Raw genomic sequence first — 18,557 nt, 5'->3', positions numbered from 1 at the left:
TAGGCTCATTAATTAATTTTTCCTGCTTTCCCACAATGCTCCCCTGGAGCTCGGTGGAGGTTTGTCCCCTAACATGAGCAGGAAGGCGGGGGTGGGAGGGAGCATGAGAGATGGTGCAAAAGTGGTCTACTTCTTGCTTACATTTCTCTCTTCATACCCTGAAGACAGAGGGGCTTGCTTTTTTCACTCTTCATGGTTTCTCATCATGTTGGAAGGAACGCTGGGACACACTTAGCTCGGATGCCTCTGTCGAACCCTGGTCCTTAGGCTTTGCAGGAAAGCGCCTTAACTGCTGAGCCATCTTTCCAGCCCCAAGAACAGAGATGTTAGCAAGCTACTTTCAATTTAGATAATAAAGTGGTCCATGGTCATGAAAATTATTAATAGACTTATCATATTTGATAGTATATATATTTTTTTTCCCCAAGGTAGGGTCTCACTGTAGCCCAGGCTGACCTGGAATTCACTGTGGAATTCAGACGGGCCTCAAGTTCACAGCAATGCTCCTCCCTCAGCATCCCTAGTACTGGGGTTAAAGACATGCGCCATCACACCCGGCTCTTAATTCTGTATTTGATTCCCACAGGTCAACTTTGGGATTCAAATTGATGTCTGAATTTTTGTGGGTTACTTACAGCTTGTTTTCATAGGAAATACAGTTTCTATTAATCTCGTCTGTAGAGAAGGATGCATGGAAATGGTGAACAAGGGGAACCATATATCTGAATGCATCGCCAGCTCTCTGCTTTCACAGGAAAAGAGCCCTTTGCTGAAAATCAAGATGCAGTTTCATCTTTCCGTCTGGGGCTCAGGGGCTCTGCACGGCTTACACCACAATTGTCGTTCCAGAATCGTCTCCTCAGGGCTTCGTCCCAGAATCCTCAATCTGGCGTAAACCGCCATTGGCCGCCAGCAGTCAAGGCCTGTGCTTGGCCGTGGCTTTCTGAACCACGGGAAGGGATTTGATGGCATCCTGTGTTATTCAAAGCACAGATCTTCCAGATGGCCAGCCAGACCGCTGGGAAGGGGAATGACATGGGACCTCTGGAGAAATATGATCAGTTCCCTTTTCCTGCCCAACAAACTACCCCAAACGTGGTGGTCTAAATCAAGGACAATTTCTTTTGCTTTGAGTACATGGGTTGGCATTTAGAGCTGGCTCAGCCAAGCTGCTCTTCTGGATGGTTCTCTTGGTCTCAGCTGGGACCCCTCTTGAGTCTGTGCTCAGCTGCCGATTGGCTAGCTGTCAGCTACCACTAATCACTCATGGAGACAGGGCCACATGATGTCTCAGTATAGTCTCAGAACAAGGCAACTTTAGGCTGGGAACTCATTGAAGATAATGAGCCATAAATGCAGTGAGATTATCCCTTGTTGGCGTGCAAGCTTTACCACTGACCAGCCCCTGTCCAGGGGTGGCCTCATCATTCAGGGCTGTGAAGGAGTACTGTCAGGATCCTGGTGGTACATAGATGCTAAGCAATGGAAACGTGTCCTGTGATCTGGAGTAATTTTCTCTAGCTGGGCTGTCTATTTCAATACGAGATAGTGGGTTTACCATTGCTAGAGATCCTCAGGCAGAACTGGAGATGTCATAATTAGCCCGGGTTCTACTGCATATCTGCCAAAAGTCCCTGACTTCCGTCCCTAAAAAGCCTGATGCCAGCTGATAAGCTGGGCCTCTAAGACCTCACTTAAAAACCCTAAGCCACGGTGGCACATGTCTTTAATCCCAGCACTCGGGAGGCAGAGGTGGGAGGATCACCGTGAGTTTGAGGCCACCCTGAGACTGGATAGTGAGTTCCAGAATTCCAGGTCAGTCTGGGCTAGAGTGAGACCCTACCTCAAAAAAAAAAAAACAAAAAAACAAAAACTAAGCCATGATGGCCCATGTCTCCCCACTGAAACCCAGCAGGGTCATAGAGCTCTCCTGTCACCAGAAGTCTCCACCTTCTGAGCTGTCCTCTGTCCCAAGTTTGGCTGCAAGCCTCTTCCCACCTCCACGAGCAGCCTGTGCCCCATTCTCCACCCCAGCTGCTTGCGCCCATTTTCTACCCTTTCATCCTGAGCTTGCCCCTAATTCCATCCTGTTCACAATTATTTCCCTTGTTTCAATACCTCCTGGCTTGATCTTAACAAGGGCAGGTTCAGGTTAACCCTGCTCCCTTTACCTGGTACCCTCTTCAATATCCCCAACAAAGACAAGCTACAGAAATAAGAGATGTGTTTATAAGCAGCTGAAGCTGGGAAATGACTTGGTGTCCATTGTGACTCAAATATCCCATTGTAGCCATGGGAAATATTTTTCTTATGTAGTTTAAAAAATATTTTATTTATTTATTTACTTGAGAGAAAGGGGCGGGCAGAGAGAAAGAATGGGCACGCCAGGGCCTCCAATCACGGCAATTGAACTCCAGATATAAGTCTTGCCTTGTGCATCTGGGATTACGTGGGTACTGAGGAATCAAATTCAGGGCCTAAGGCTTTGCAGGTAAATCCCTTAACTGCCGAGCTATCTCTCCAGCCCTTGTTAAGTGTTTTTAAAATGCAGTTTCACAAAAAAGTATGTATATGTATGATCCCAATTTTGCTTTTGTAGGGTTTTTGTTATTTATTTATTTGAGAGAGAAAGGTGGGGAGAGAGAATGAGCACACCAGCACCTCCAGCCACTGCAAATGAATTCCAGATGCATATGTCTCCTTGCACATCTGGCTTATATGAGTCCTGAAGAATCAAACCAGGATCCTTTGGCTTTGCAGGCAAATGCCTTAACCACTAAGCCATCTCTCCAGCCTTTTCGTAGATTTTAAGTTTATAAAGATATGCTTATGGCTGGGGGTGTAGCTCAGTAGCTGTGATGGTTTGATTCAGGTGTCCCCCATAAACTAAGGTGTTCTGAATGCTACTTTCCCAGCTGATGGAGATTTGGGCATTGACATCTCCTGGAGGGAGTGTATTGTTGGGGGCGGGCTTAAGGGCTATATAGCCAGTTTCCCCATGCCAGTGTTTGGCACACCCTCCTATTGCTGTGGTCCACCTTATGTTGTCCAGGGGGTGATGTCCACCCTCTGCTCATGCCATTGCTTTCCCCTGCCACCATCATGGAGCTTCCCCTTGAGCCTGTAAGCCAAAAAAACAAAACAAAACAAAACAAAAAACAATCCCTCTTTTTCCCACAGCTGCTCTTGGCTGGGTGATTTCTATCAGCACTGCGAACCTGACTCCAACAGAGGCAGAGCACTTGCCTACCGTTCATGAGACCCTGGGCTCAATCCCCAGCATTGCAAGAAAGAATATGAATATTTCTCTATACCTAATGAAAGATACAGATACATAGCTAGATAAGCTGCTATATTTAGATTGGTTGCTTGAGGCATACACATCTGTGTGTACTCAGATGTCAGCTAAGGTCTCCCTGTCCCTTAGGTTCAAGCACAAGTCCACATAGCTGGAGAATCTCTGAGGTCCATCCCAAGGACTTATCGTCTCTGGCCTCCTGTGCCTTCAGGCTCTTGCTTCCTCACTCTGTCCATCCAGATAGGGCCAAGCTCTGTCCCTTCTTCCAGGTCCATTCATCCCCTCCAGACCCCTGTTGAAACCAAGTGAAGCAAGACAGAGGGAACGCCGGGGTGAGGACTTGAGGCTGAGACCCTCCAGCGGCACCTCCACCCCCACCACGCAGCCCCGCCGGCTGTCTGTGTGGCTGGACTTATCCCAGAGCGGGACATGAACTTCTGTCTGAGCTGGCAGATGGGAGTGAGGCCACGTGTCTGAAGCAGGCCTTTGGGTGGCTGCTGGTCTTGGCTATTGCCGTCTTCAGCACGGGTAGATCCTGTTGCTCTTGTCCCTCATCACTGTGTCCTGAGAGCAGATCTCTAAATCCTTCCACCTCTAATGGACTTGTCACATCCAAATTTTCCTTCCTTCCTGAGATGGCAGAAGGAACAAGGCTCAGAGTATGTGAAGAATGAGCTAAACTGACATTTCTGTCAATCTCCTTCCAGGGAAATCCTGGGGGCTTAGGAAGGTCCCTTGCAAGAGCAGAAACTGACCACACCTCTGCAGAGATCCCTTTCCCAGGCGACAGCTGCTTGTTTGTGTCAAAACAAGAACACGATAGGAGAGCTATAAGTAGCTCCTTGCTCAGTTACGCAACTGAACCTGGTCCCTGGAGGGAGAAACCGAGTCTCACTCGTCTGCACGTAGGTGGTTTGGGGTGCTCATAGCTGGCGTGCATAGCTGGGTTGGCCAGGCAGCTGATGAGGACCGATGAGCCAACGTTCACCCCTTTGGAGCTGTGTAACCTGCCCTCCATGAGGCACTGTTGCCCCTCCACCCCTGCCACACGCCCAGCTGCCAGGGACCTGGTGGCTAGAGGCCATAGTGGCCACGACACATACTTCTGACCCAAACTGGCTTCTCTGCTCCTGCTCAGGATGAGCGCTTCCCAGGCCAGACAGCTGGGCTGGATGGGACCGCCTGTTGGGAGCAGGTGTGTTCCAGGCTGGTTGAGGCCCCAGCTCCCCCAGGCTATGAGATGCTGAGGGGACCATTGGCATCCTCCAGGCCGCAGCTGCTCGTTAATGGGAGAGGTCATGACGGAGGCGATCTTTAGCTTCTCCCTGCACTGGTCATCTGTATTGCTCTATGCAGGAGAAAACCTGGAAAGTACGAAACTCTTGAAACACACATTTCTATCACATCACAAAAACAAGTCCTGTCTTTTTCTGTAGAGAATAGTAGTCTAATAGGAAATGTTAATGAAAGCCGGGTGTGGTGGCGCAGCATTTGGGAAGCAGAAGTAGGAGGATCGCCAAGTGTTCAAGGCCACCCTGAGACTCCATAGTGAATTCCAGGTCAGCCTGGACTACAGTGAGACCCTACCTGAAAAAAAAAAAAAAAAGAAAGGAAGGAAGGAAGGAAAGGAAAGGAAAATGTCATTGATTGGCTAGTATCCACAAAGGCCGGCAGGGCATCACTAACTGCTCTCGCAGGGGAGTATGGGATAAAAACAAACACCAGGCAAGTTGCAAACCCTCCCTGAACCTCTATTTTGTCACCAGTGGCTGCAGGGACCCTTGTCATTGCTGGCACAAAGCACCTGACCCAAGGCAGCTGATGGGAAGGATGGGAAGGAAGTTGTTTACTTTGGCTTACAGTCTGGAGGATGGCAGTGAAAATATAGTAGAGCAGAGACTGTGTACCACCTGCTTACCACAGAAGGTGGCACACAGCAGCAGGAGAGAGCCGAACTCTAGCAAAAGGGTGCCCCCTATAACAATCTTAAGCCCACCCACAACAGCACACCTCTTCCAGAAAGGCGCCTCATCCACTATTGCCATCAGCGGGGAGCAGAGCACTTGGAATACATGAGCTGGGCTAGAGAGATGGCTCAGTGGTCTAAGGCGTTTGCCTGCAAAACACATGAGTTTATGGGGGGCACCTAATTCAAACTACCACATCACCTGTGTGGCCTCATCTCTGACTTCTCAGCTCCCTATGGCCCCACCCCTACACACCGTGATAAATGGGCTGCTGGTCTGGCCTGGACCTCACCGTCCGGGGCCCAAGTGGCGTCTGCACCTCACCTGCCCTTTATGGCTCCTGTTCAGTCATGCAGCTGTATTAGTTCTTGCGTTCCCACGTCCTTTTTCAGACCCTGTTTCACGTTTATGCTCTTGTCTAAGTAACTTTTCTCACCACTGGGACAGAACAGTTTTAAGAAGGAAAGATTTGGGCTGGGGACATGACTTAGTGGTTAAGGCGCTTACCTGCGAAGCCAAAGGACCTAGGTTCAATTTCTCAGGACCCATGTAAGCCAGGTGCCCAAGGTAGCACATGCATCTGGAGTTTGTTTGCAGTGGCTAGAAGCCCTGGTATTCCCATTCTCTCTGTCTGTCTCTCTTCTCTCTCTCGCTCTGCTTGCAAATAAATAAAATTAAAAATAAAAAAAAGAAGGAAAGATTTATTTTGGCTCATGGTGTCAGGGGACATTAGTCCAGAAGGCATGGCAGTGGAAGCTTATAAAAGTTCACATCTCTGTGGACCAGGAAGCAGACAGCTGGGTCCAGAAACTGAACCTGGGCATAATCCAAGGCCTGCCCTTGTGGCTGACACCCACCAGCTAAGTCCTAAATCCTAAGGACTCCACAGCCTCCTCAAACAGCAGCACCTGCTGGGACTGAGCGCTCAAACTCATGAGCCTGCGGGGCAATGCACATTCAAACCACGGCAGCTCCCTCAGCCACAGCTCAGCTTCTCAGTGCTGTGAGAACACATGGCCATAATCACCAGTCACTTGGTGTTGTAATCAGCTCCACACTGCTAGGGTGAACCTCCAAGCCAGACACAGTTTATGGAAGGGTTGGAACTTATTTAAGACTTATACATCTAGGGGAAGTTCCATAATGGTATTTTATTTATTTATTTGTTTAATTTCGGAGAGAGAGAATTGGCACTCCAGGGCCTCAGCCACTGAAATCAAATTCCAGACACTGGTGCCACCTAGTGGGCATGTGTGACCTTGTGCTTGCCTCGCTTGTGTGTGTCTGGCTTACATGGGATCTGGGGAGTTGAACATGGGTCCTTAGGCTTCGCAGGCAAGCGCCTTAACTGCTAATGGCTCTCTCCAGCCCTAGCTCCAGTAACATCTTAGGGCTAGATCCTCAAATCTACCCACAGAGACAACAAGTTACAAACAAGCTTTAATAAAACTCTTGAATCTGTTGGGGGACATTCGTTCAAACTGCCACACTAGGTCCACAAGTGGGTTTGTAGCCCTCTCCTTGATCAAGGAGAAGGAATCTCATAAGCTGAGACTTTCCAAGCCTTCCTTTGCAAAGCAACTAGAAACTCCTGCTCTGTTATACAACTAACAATTAAGAGAAGAGACAGCAAATGGTCTTTGAGCTCTTTTCAAACGTTGTGGTGCAGCCGGGCATGATGGGGTGCACCTTTAACCCCAGCACTCGGGAGGAAGAGGTAGGAGGATTACAGTGAGTTCAAGGCCAACCTGAAACTACATAGTGAATTCCAGGTTAGTCTGGGCTCGAGTGAGACCCTACCCGGGAAAACAAAAACAAAACAAACAAACAAACAAAAATTATGGTAGAAAAGAAGCTAAAAGTAGAACTGATTCCCTGAATTACTCTAAGAGTTAATTGCTGAAAAGCTAAAACTTATCTTTGTCCCCAAAGAAGGAACTGTCCAGAAAGGGCCCAAAGGGATGATAAGGAAAGACAGTTTAGGCTAAAACAAAGTAAAATGGAGTTCATTGTTAGGGCGGTGGACTACAGAAATGACTGATACGCAGATTGCCACATCTTGTTTGCACACTCTCCCTTCCCCTCGGCTATGAAGACTAAAAAATGGAAATAACATCTTAGCTGGGGCCAGAGCTTCTTTGGAGGCGACCTCAAGCTCTTTGGCCCCCGGGTAATAAACTCCTCTGCTTTCACTCATGCTGGTGTTGGAGTGATCTTTCCAGAGAATTTCTACAACAAAACCTTCCCGAGGGTAGCATCCATTTCTCCATCCTCCTCCCTTTTTTTTTTATTTTTGGTTTTTCAAGGTAGGGTCTCACTCTGGCTCAGGCTGACCTGGAATTCACAGTTTTCTCAGGCTGGCCTTGAACTCACAACGATCCTCCTACTTCTGTCTCCCAAGTGCTGGGATTAAAAGTGTGTGCCACCACACCACCTGGCTTTCTCATCCTTCCCTCTTGCTCTTGAGATGTTGGCCTTCGGCCAAGCCACTTAACTTCTTGGTTTGGGCTATCCATCCATAAAACAAAACCCATCCCCATATCTCTTCTGCTATAGAGCATGGGCACCTAGCCGTGCTTGGCACGAAGACCTCACTATTTATGGAGCGCATTAAGTGAATTGGTAATAAGGTCTGTTTGTGTTCAGGGTCTTTTGTGGCTATAATGCAACACCAACGCAGCTATAGAAAACAAAATTTCTCTCAAGCCATCCTTTGTGTATGTGGGCTCATGTGTGTGTTTGCATGTGAAGGTGCAGGCACACACATGCAGAGTGCATGTGTGAAGAGGTCAAAGGACAACTTTTAGATTACCCCTTGCCTTTCCACCTCACGAGGCAGGGTTTCTCTCTCTGGGTCTCACTCTGCTGCTGTTCTTTACTCGGATCGTCCTGTCCGCCGCCCTTCCCACTGGCCTCATGCTGGGTTACAGCCTCCTTCCACAGCTTCTTACGCAGGGCCTGGGGACTGAATTTGGGTTTTCAGGCTTGAGCAGTGAATGGTTTCTCCACTGAGTCATCTCCCCAGCTCGCATACAATTCTTTTTTTAAAATACTTTTTTAAAATTTAACTTTAATTTTTTTTCATTTAATTAAATTATTTTTATTAACAGCTTTCATGATTATAAACAATATCCCATGGTAATGCCCTCCCTACCCCCCCCCCACTTTCCCCTTTGAAACTCCACTCTCCATCATATCCCCTCCCCTCCCAGTCAGTCTCTCTTTTATTTTGATATCTTTATTTTTATTTGTTTATTTATTTATTTGATAGAGTGAAAGAGAGAAGGACGGAGGGAGAGAATGGGTGTGTCAGGGCCTCCAGCTACTGCAAACAAACTCCAGATGCATGAGTTACCTTGTGCATCTGGTTTATGTGGGTCCTGGTGAGTCGAACTGAGGTCCTTTGGCTTCACAGGCAAGTACTCTAACCACAGAGAAACCCCTCCAGACTTTTTAAATTTTGTTTTGTTTTTTTTTTTCAGGTAGGGTTTCACTCTAGCTCAGGCTGACCTGGGATTCACTACAGAGTCTCAGGGTGGCCCTAAACTCACAGTGATCCTCCTACCTCTGCCTCCTGAGTGCTGGGATTAAAGGCGTGCACCACCATGCCCGGCCTTTTTTAATTTTTAAAAAAAGATTTATTTTATTTATTTATTAGAGACAGAGAGAGGGAGAGAGAGAGATAAAGAGAGTGAGAATGGGCATCAGGGGCTCTAGCCACTGCAAATAAACTCCAGACGCATGTACCACCATGTGCATCTGGCTTATGTGGGACCTGGAGAACTGAAGCTGGTCCCTTAGGCTTCCCAGTCATGCTCTGTAACCACTAAGCCATCTCTCCAGCCCTCAAACAATTCTTAAAAACAGGAAGTAGCTTGGTCTACACGCCTTTAATCCCAGCACTGGGAGGCAGAGGTAGGAGGATCACCATGACACCCTGAGACTACATAGTTAATTCCAGGTCAGCATGAGCCAGAGTGAGACCCTACCTTGAAAAACAAAACAAAATAAAACAAACAAACAAACAAAAAAAATCAGGAAGCAATGCTGGGCATGGTGCCTCACACCTTTGATCCTAGCACTTGGGAGGCAGAGGTAGGAAGATCACAGTGACACCCTGAGTCTACATAGTGAATTCCAGGTCAGTCTGAACTACAGTGAGACCCTACCTCAAAAAAAAAGGAAAACAAACCAGGGCCGGAAAGACTGTTTAGCAATTCAGGCACTTGCCTGCAAAGCCAGAGGACCCAGGTTCGATTCCCCAGTACCCATGTAAAGCCAGATACACAAGGTGGTGCATCTGACTTTATGAACTAGAGTTCGTTTGCAGTGGCTGGAGGCCCTGGCATGCCCATTCTCTCTCTCTCTGGCCACTTTCTCTCACTTTTTCCCTCAAACAAATAAATAAAACCTTAAAAACAAACAAAAAAAACCCCAGGAGGCAAATGGGTTTTCTATTTGCATCTTAAAATTAAGTTGCAAACAGTTCCATTTTAGCTGGCTCTTGAACAAACAATATACGAGGTAGCTCAGCCTTAGTGGTGGCTGCCACTTGAATCAATGAAAAGCGTCAAGCTGGGTCCTTTTTAAAGTGTAGCTTCATTCTCCCAGGACAAGCTGTAACTCCAGCGAAGTGAGCGGGCACTTTTAAAAAATTTGTTTTGTTTTATTTTTTATTTATTTATTTGAGAGTGATAGAGAAAGAGGCAGAGAGAGAGAAAGAATGGGCGTTCCAGGGCTTCCAGCCACTGCAGATGATTTCCAGGTGCGTGCGCCCCCTTGTGCATCTGGCTAACGTGGGTCCTGGGGAATTGAGCCTTGAACCAGGGTCCTTAGGCTTCATAGGCAAGCGCTTAACCGCTAAGCCATCTCTCCAGTCCGTGAGTGAGCACTTATATCCAGCCACAGCCATGTGGAGGGACAGACCTGAAATGACGCATCAGATGACCCAGAAAATAGTCCATAAAAATGGTCAGGAATTCCTTGAAGCTGTCCACTTCCTTTGCACTGGGCCCAAGTTACTCATTTTCTTGTCAGACATTTTTCTCTCCTGGTGCACAAATTAGTTGGCTATGCTTTTATTGCAGGCGTGACCTGTTTCTAATTAATAACATCTTAATGATTTTGCGTTGGGAGAGAAAAGGCAGCAATATAAGCTTTACTTTACAGAAGGGCTTGGGCATTGGTGACTCCAAAGAGAACTTAGAGTCAGAAGTCATGGAACAGTGAACAGCCTACCCAGAATTTCATCTCTTCCAAGAGCTCTCATGGGAGTGAACTCACCACAACCGTGCGAGGAAGGTTTCATTGTGACTCCCACGGTACAGTTGACAGGACCCGGTACAGAACAGTTAAATGACTGGCCAGAGTTCATCCCCAAGTGAACGGTGGTCACCCCGCAGGCCTCTGGCCCTAGGATCTCCTTCAGGATCGCAACCCTCCACTGCCTTGAGGTGAGGGCATCCAGAACTAAAGAAGAAACCAGGGCTGGAGGGATTGCTTAGTGGTTAGTGCAGTTGCCTAAAAAGCCAAAGGACCCAGGTTCAATTCCCCAGGACCCACATTAGCCAGATGCACAAGGTGACACATGCATATTCAGTTTGTTTGCAGTGGCTGGAGGCCCAGATGAGCCCGTTCTCTCTGTCTGCCTCTCTCTCTCTCTAATAAATAAAAATGAAATATTTTAAATGTATTACATTTTTTTATTTATTTGAGACAGCAAGAGAGGGAAAGAGGCAGACAGAGAGAGAGAGAGAGAGAAAGAGAGAGAGAGGGGGGAGAGAGAGAGAGAGAGAGAGAGAGAGAGAGAGAGAGAGAGAGAGAGAGAGAGAGAATGGGCACTCCAGGGCCTCTAGTCGCTGCAAACGAACTCCAGATGCATGTGCCACCTTGTATATCTGGCTTATTTGGGTTCTGGGGAAAACAACCAAGGTCCTTTGGCTTTGCAGGCAAATGCCTTAATTGCTAAGCCATCTCTCCAGCCCCAAAATAAGATTTTTTTTAAACATTACCTTAATGCTATATAGACTGGTTACAGTGCCTTGTTTGTTGTTGTTTATTTTTTATTGACAACTTCCATGATAATAAACAATATCCCATAGTAATTCCCTCCCTCTAATTTCCTCTTTGAAACTACACTCTACATCATATCCTATCCCCCTCTCAATCAGTCTCTCTTTTATTTTGATATCATCATCTTTTCCTCCTCTTATGATGGTCTTGTGTAGGTAGTGTCAGGCACTGTGAGGTCATGGATATCCAGGCCATTTTGTGTCTGGGGGAGCACGTTGTAAGGAGTCCTACCCTTCCTTTGGCTCTTAAATTCTTTCTGCCACCTCTTCTGCAATGGACCCTGAGCCTTGGAAGGTGTGATAGAGAGCAGCAAATGTTACACCCCTAGGGCTCTTGACTACCCATGTTGTAGGTTTTCAGTATCAGGGATGTATTCCCTCCCATAGAGTGGGCTTCCAGTCAAGTTAGATGGTGACTGGTTTCCCCATAACAGACATGCCACTATTGCACCTGTTGGCTCATTTGGCCTGGCTGGCCAAATATAAGGCTTGCAGTGTCCACTGCTGAGTATCTTCACTGGTGATTTCTTTCTCTCCCATTGAGCTGCATGAAGCGTGGCTTTCCCCAGCTTTCTGTCAGCTGGTCTACACAGAAGAGGTTTTCAGCTCAGTTCCAGCAGGATTTCTCAGTGATCTTGCAGCCCAAGTATGTGGAGTCTTTAGCAATAGGGTCTTACCATCTATTCCTGTTGGGAAACCAAGGGCCTTGGCAATAGCCTGTAATGTTTTGGGGGCATTAGGAACCTCCCTGGCCAACAACTCACTGGAAGGTATCCCATCCCTGGCACTGAAATTTTTCTGGTAACAATCTATGGCTCCTGAGTGTTCCATTGTCCAAAAATGCAGGTTTCCATATGATTTATTTATATCCTCTTAGATTTTTATTACCCTCCCTCCACCTTTCCTTTACTCAATCTCTTTCCTGACCTCACTTAGGCCTTTTCACCCCCATTAATCTATTCTTCTACTTATATATATATAATACCATCCTATTAAGTCTTCTACCCCCCTTCCTTTCTATTCCCTTTATATCTCCTTTCTAGCTTACTGGTCTCTGCTGAGTTTTCTTCCTACTCACACTGAAGTCCAATCATGTGTAGCTAGGATCCACATATGAGAGAGAAGATGCGACATTTGACTTTCTGTGCCTGGGTTACCTCACTTAGTATAATCTTTTCCAGATCCATCCATTTTCCTACAAATTTTATAACTTCATTTTTCTTTACTGCTGAGTAGAACTCCATTGTATAAATGTGTCACATCTTCATTATCCACTCATCAGTTGAGGGACATCTAGGCTGGTTCCATCTCCTAGCTGTTGTGAGTAGAGAGGCAATAAACATGGTTGAGCAAGTGTCTCTAAGGTAGTGAGACGAGTCCTAAGTATATATGCCTAGGAGTGATATAGCTGGGTCATATTATAGATCTATTTTTAGCTGTCTCAGGAACCTCCACACTGATATCCAAAATGGCTGGCCCAGATTGCATTCCCACCAACAGTGTAGAAGGGTTCCTCTTTTCTATATCCTCACCAGTATTTATGGTTATTTGTTTTCATGATGATATTTATATATTTATTTTTATATTTATTTATTTGAGAAAGAGATATAGAAATAGACAAGGAGAGAGAGAGAGAGAGAATGGGCACTCCAGGGCCTCCAGCTGCTGTGAACAAACTACAGATGCATGTTCCACTTTGTGCATCTGGCTTACATGGATACTGGGGAATCGCACCTTGAACCGGGGTCCTCAGGCTTCACAGGCATGCACTTAACCACTAAGTCATCTCTCCAGCCCCATTGTTGTTTTTTCTTTTTTTGTTGTTAAATTTATTTTTGTTTATTTTTATTTATTTATTTGAGAGCGACAGAGATAGAGGGAGAGAGAGAAAGAAAGAATGGTTGCGCCAGGGCCTCCAGCCACTGCAAATGAACTCCAGACGCACGCTCCTCCTTGTGCATCTGGCTAACATGGGTCCTGGGGAATTGAGCCTCGAACCGCGTCCTTAGGCTTCACAGGCAAGCGCTTAGTGCTAAGCCATCTCTCCAGCCCTGTTGTTTTTTCTCTTGCTGTTGCATCATAGCTACAAAAGAACCTAAACATACATCCCCTTTATTACCAATTCATAAAATTAAAATATTTTTTTAGAAAAGAAACAAGGGCTGCAGAGATTGCTTAGTGGTTAAGACACTTGCCTGCAGAGCCAAAGGACCTAGGTTTGATTCCTCAGGTCCCACGTAAACCAGATGCACAAGGTGGCACATGTGTCTGGAGTTCATTTGCAGTGGCCGGAGGTCCTGCTGTGCCCATTCTTTCTGTTTGTCTGTCCCTCTCTCTCTTTCTCTCCTCTGCCTATTTCCCTCCCTCTATCATTCTCAAGTAAATAAATTTTAAGCCAGGTGTGGTGTCGCTCGCCTTTAATCCCAGCACTTGGGAGGCAGAGGTAGGAGGATCGCCATGAATTCAAGGCCACCGTGATAATACGTAGTGAATTCCAGGTCAGCCTGGGCTAGAGTGAGACCCTACCTCGAAAAACCAAAATAAATAAATAGAATAAAATAAAATTTAAAATATTTAAAAAGAAATGAGCCCTCACACGCCATGTGAGGTGCTTAGCCCACTGCCAGAGACTGGAAAGCTGGTCAGCTGCAACAAATCCAGGTTCCAGGAAGCCAGGTGGGAAGAGGAAATGGCCCTCCATGGACTCTACATACATGCGGCTAAGTCCCAGCCTGGTGGTGTTGGGGCCTGATCAAGTACAGCATTGGAGGGGGCTCAGCACACTTCAGGCCCTCCAGTGCTCGGCCTCTGTTTCTTTTCCCAGCCGCATGTCAATCTATCCCCATAAGAGACACAGCCTCAGCTCTGGGGTGGCAGTCGAAAAGACCATGCTATGGTTTAAATGGGGCATGTCTCCCCTAGACTCTTGCGTTTGAACACTTGTTCCCCAGCCGGTATACTGTTTGGGAGGCTGTGGAGCCCTGAGGAGGTGGGGCCTCTACTGGAAGGAGGGTCTTCCACTTCTGGGTCCATCTCTCCACTCCCTGATTCACAGAAATGCGAGGCAGCTGCCTCAAGTTCCTATTGCCACAGATAGACCCACTCCTGGGGTCATGCATCACTACCATGCGCTCCCTGCCTTGGAACTGATCTGCAATCCAATAAAGCCGCCCCCCCCCCCCCCCGCCCCAGAAGCTGCTTCTCTCAGGCATCTTCTCACAGCAATGAGAAAACCAGCCAGCACCATCTATGTACTTCCTTCTTCTTCTCCGGGGTGGCAGGGGCACCCCTGATCGGGGAGCCAGGGCAGCTTGCAGGACAGGTATCTGAGGTGAGGCCCGGTGCCCAGCAGCCACAGGCATGGTGACATGGTGGCCATGTCCAGGGGCCAGTGGTGGCACCAACAGTGATGACAGAAGTCACCATGGAGGGAGCCGTGGTAGCTCCCCCTCAGACCATCCTTGGCATGACCTTAGCAGTGAGCAGTGACTCAGGCTCTGGCCTGAGGTGGGCCTAGCTCTCCAGGCTTCCCGTGGTGATGTGTGTGACCAGCTTCCCTCCGCATGACTCCTTCCCTGATTGAATCAGCCAGAGCAAGGCCTGCTTTGTGGCCCTTCTTTAACGGGGTCCCACCCAGAGCGAATGGTTCCTGGGCCCGAAGCCTTGCCTGAGCAGCTCCTTCCTATGCCAAGCCCCTGGCACCCTGCATACTTGGTGTGTGTGAGTCCAGCTTTTGAGCTGGTGTTTGTTTTTCTTTGTGTCTTTCTAGCAATTTCCATACATATAGACAATACACCATGATCATAATCCCTCACTACCACTCTTCCTTTGCCCTCTCCCAAATCCCCCTCCACTGAACCTCTTCTTTCTAACAAGTCTTCCTTCTAGCCCGATGTCATTGTTTCCTCCTATTACGTTTTGTGTAGGTAGCATCAGCTACTGTGAGGTCAGGAATACCATGGCCACTTTGTGGCTGTATGACACAATTATAAGCAGTCCTTCCCTGATTTTGGCTCTTATTTTTTTATTTATTTGTTTATTTTTATTGTTTATGTATTTATTTATTTATTTATTTGAGAAAGAGAGAGAGAGAAAGAGAATGGAAACACTGCAGATGAACTCCAGACACATGCGCCACCTTCTGCATCTGGCTTATGTGGGTGCTGGGGAATGGAACCTGGGTCCTTTGGCTTTGCAGGCAAGGGCCTTAACTGCTAAGCCATCTCTCCAGCCTTGTTTTTACTTTTTAAATTTTATATAAAAATATAACAGTGTATACTCTTTTATTTCCTTGCCCCTGCTCTTGTTACCCTGGTCTTGATTGTTTTGTTTTGTTTTGTTTGTTTATTCAAGGTAAGGTCTTGCTCTAGACCAGGCTGACCTGGAATTCACTATATAGTCGCAGGCTGGCTTCAAACTCACAGCAATCCCCCTACTTCTGCCTCCCAAGTGATGGGATTAAAGGTGTACACCACTTCACCCAGCAAGAAACATACTTTAAAACATAGCCTAAGCCGGGCGTGGTGGCGCACGCCTTTAATCCCAGCACTCGGGAGGCAGAGGTAGGAGGATCGCCATGAGTTCAAGGCCACCCTGAGATGACAGAGTTAATTCCAGGTCAGCCTGGACCAGAGTGAGACCCTACCTCAAAAAAACAAACAAACAAACAAAAAAACATAGCCTAGGGCTGGAGAGATGGCTTAGAGGTTAAGGCATTTGCCTGCAAAGCCAAAGAACCCAGGTTCCATTCCCCAAGGCCCACATAAGCCAGATGCACAGGATAACACATGCATCTGGAGTTTGTTTATAGGGACAGGAGGCCCTGGTGTGTCTATTCTCTCCACCGCCCCCCCCCCCATTAAGTAAATTTTAAAAAAGATTTTTTTTTTTAAAACATAGCCTGCTATGGTGGTTGGTGCAAGCCTGTTATTACCCAGCATTTGAAGCAGGGAGGCAGGAAGATGAGAAGTTCAAGGACAGCCTTGGGTACATTACAGCCTGCCTCACAACAAGTTATGAAAAGATACGAATAACATAAAATTAAGCATTTAAAATGGCTGATTCTGTGACATTTGGGACACAGTTTCCAGTGTCGCAAGGGTGCAGCTGTCACCTTTGCCTAGTTCTAAAACACTTGTATCCGTGGTGAGGAGACAGAAGAGACACGGCTTTGCACTGCCACCCTCTGTAGCCTGAGGAGTTCCCCTAACATGCTAGGGACCCCACCTCAGCAAGCCCGGGATTCATGGCTTCAGAGCAAGAAAGGTTCCGAAGCAGCCAGTATGAAGCAGAGTTGAGCTTCATTAAAGACATTTAAAATATATTTTTTAAACTTATTTTATTTATTTGAGAGAGAGAGAGAGAGAAAGAGGCAGATAGAAAATGTGCATGCCAGGGCCTTCAGCCACTGCAAACAAACTCCAGACACATGCACCACCTTGTGCAGCTGGCTTACCTGGGGACTGGGGAATTGAACCTGGGTCCTTTGGCTTTGCAGGCAAGAGCCTTAACCACTAAGCAATCTCTCCAGCCCCATTAAAGGCATTTTTAATTTAGATTTTAAGCACAAGGGTTGAGGAAGAGAGGTATTCAGGAAAGAAATAGGACCCCCCCCCCCCCGCCGCACATGGCATGGGTGTGGGCTTCTATTAGAGAGTTGCTGAGAGACAAAGCCAAGCGGGGGTGGGGGGCTGCCTCGCATTTCTGTGAATCAGGGAGTGGAGAGATGGACCCAGAAGTGGAAGACCCTCCTTCCAGCAGAGGCCCCACCTCCTCAGGGCTCCACAGCCTCCCAAACAGTATATACCGGCTGGGGAACAAGTGTTCAAACGCAAGAGTCTGGGAAAAGAAACAGAGGCCGAGCACTGGAGGGCCTGAAGTGTGCTGAGCCCCCTCCAATGCTGTACTTGATCAGGCCCCAACACCACCAGGCTGGGACTTACCCGCATGTATGTGGAGTCCATGGAGGGCCATTTCCTCTTCCCACCCGGCTTCCTGGAGCCCGGACTTGTTGCAGCTGACCAGCTTTCCAGTCTCTGGCAGTGGGCTAAGCACCTCACATGGCGTGTGAGGGCTCGTTTCTTTTTAAACATTTTAAATTTTATTTTATTCTATTTATTTATTTCTTGGTTGTTCGAGGTAGGGTCTCGCTCTAGCCCAGGCTGACCTGGAGTTCACTATGCAGTCTCAGGGTGGCCTCGAACCTTCTCCATGTCCCTTGATGACGAGTCATGTCAGGAGGAACGCGGGGAGGAGGCAGGGCACTGCGGGGCGGGAGGGTGTTGGGGAGGGTGCCCACGACTCTGCCAGGTATGCAGGTCTCCTTCTCCCAGGTGGGCGGACAACCTGCCTGGTGGGCAATCCAGTCTCTTTATGACTCCACCTGCTGAAGGTCAGGCCACACCTGCTAAGTACATTCTGAGCACACCAACAGATGCCTGGACTGCCGTGTCATCGGCTTTCCACAAGTTTTCTTTGTCTTTGCATGCTATTTGCAGTGGAATTTTCCCAGGTGCACCCAAGAAACCCTGTGAGCATGTGACTCTCTTCTACAAAAAGAGGTCTGTTCCCTGCTCTGTTGCAAACAGGCAAGCCAAGTGACTTGGGCACTCATCCAGGGCCGGGACAGTCCTGCTAGGTGCGGCCAATCAGATGGCACGGGCTGCTTTGGTTAGGATAAGCCGGTTCTGAAAGGAGTCCCTGGTGATTTAACAGCAGAAAAATCCTCCCTGTGAGCAGCCCTGGCAGTGACAGGCTGGGCGCCCACAGGAAGGCGCCCATGATCTCAACGGAGCAGCCCAGGTATGAAACCTGGTTTGTGCCAGCGTCAGGGTGGAGGCATTCGTTTACCCAACTGACTGAGATGGGGCAGGCCCCTGCTTAGACCACAGGCGCTTCTGAATGGAGGAGGAGAAAGCTCTGTTGCCGAAAAAGCAGACTTTCCTGGGTTAGAGACTCCAAAGTGCAGACCATTCTGGAAGGTAGGTGCAAGGCAGAGTGGGGCATACCTGCCTTTCTGGCCTGGGGAAGCTGGGTCTCCCCAAGAGGATTCTAACATGCAAGGCCTTCCCTCTACAATTCACACTTCACCAGGAGTTTTGCCATTCTCTTCAGTCTATTTAAAAAGCTGGTTCCCTGCAGAATGGGGCCAGGGAGAAGAGATAGTACCAACACATGATGTATCCATACAAATTGTGTTCTTAATTTAAAAAAAAAAAAAAA

At 47.7% G+C, this 18,557-nt stretch overlaps 1 protein-coding gene across 4 annotated transcripts in view; it reads left to right on the top strand.

Moving 5' to 3' along the window:
• The first annotated feature begins 17,983 nt into the window (after positions 1–17,983).
• Tacc2 (transforming acidic coiled-coil containing protein 2) overlaps positions 17,984–18,557 on the top strand; it is a 218,070-nt gene continuing 217,496 nt past the window's right edge. For 2 of the 4 annotated variants that reach the window (XM_045154750.1, XM_045154169.1), the window contains exon 1: positions 17,986–18,316. The gene's annotated coding sequence lies outside the window, so the exon portion shown is untranslated. Of the gene's footprint in view, positions 18,317–18,557 lie in introns of all 4 variants that reach the window. The other 2 variants (XM_045153732.1, XM_045153246.1) reach the window with 2 other exon arrangements.

Source organism: Jaculus jaculus, chromosome 1 (assembly GCF_020740685.1).
Source record: "Jaculus jaculus isolate mJacJac1 chromosome 1, mJacJac1.mat.Y.cur, whole genome shotgun sequence".
NCBI classification, from domain to species: Eukaryota; Metazoa; Chordata; class Mammalia; order Rodentia; family Dipodidae; genus Jaculus; species Jaculus jaculus.
The sequence above is the reverse complement of the archived record's forward strand: the minus strand, read 5'-3'. Positions and strand labels throughout refer to the sequence as shown.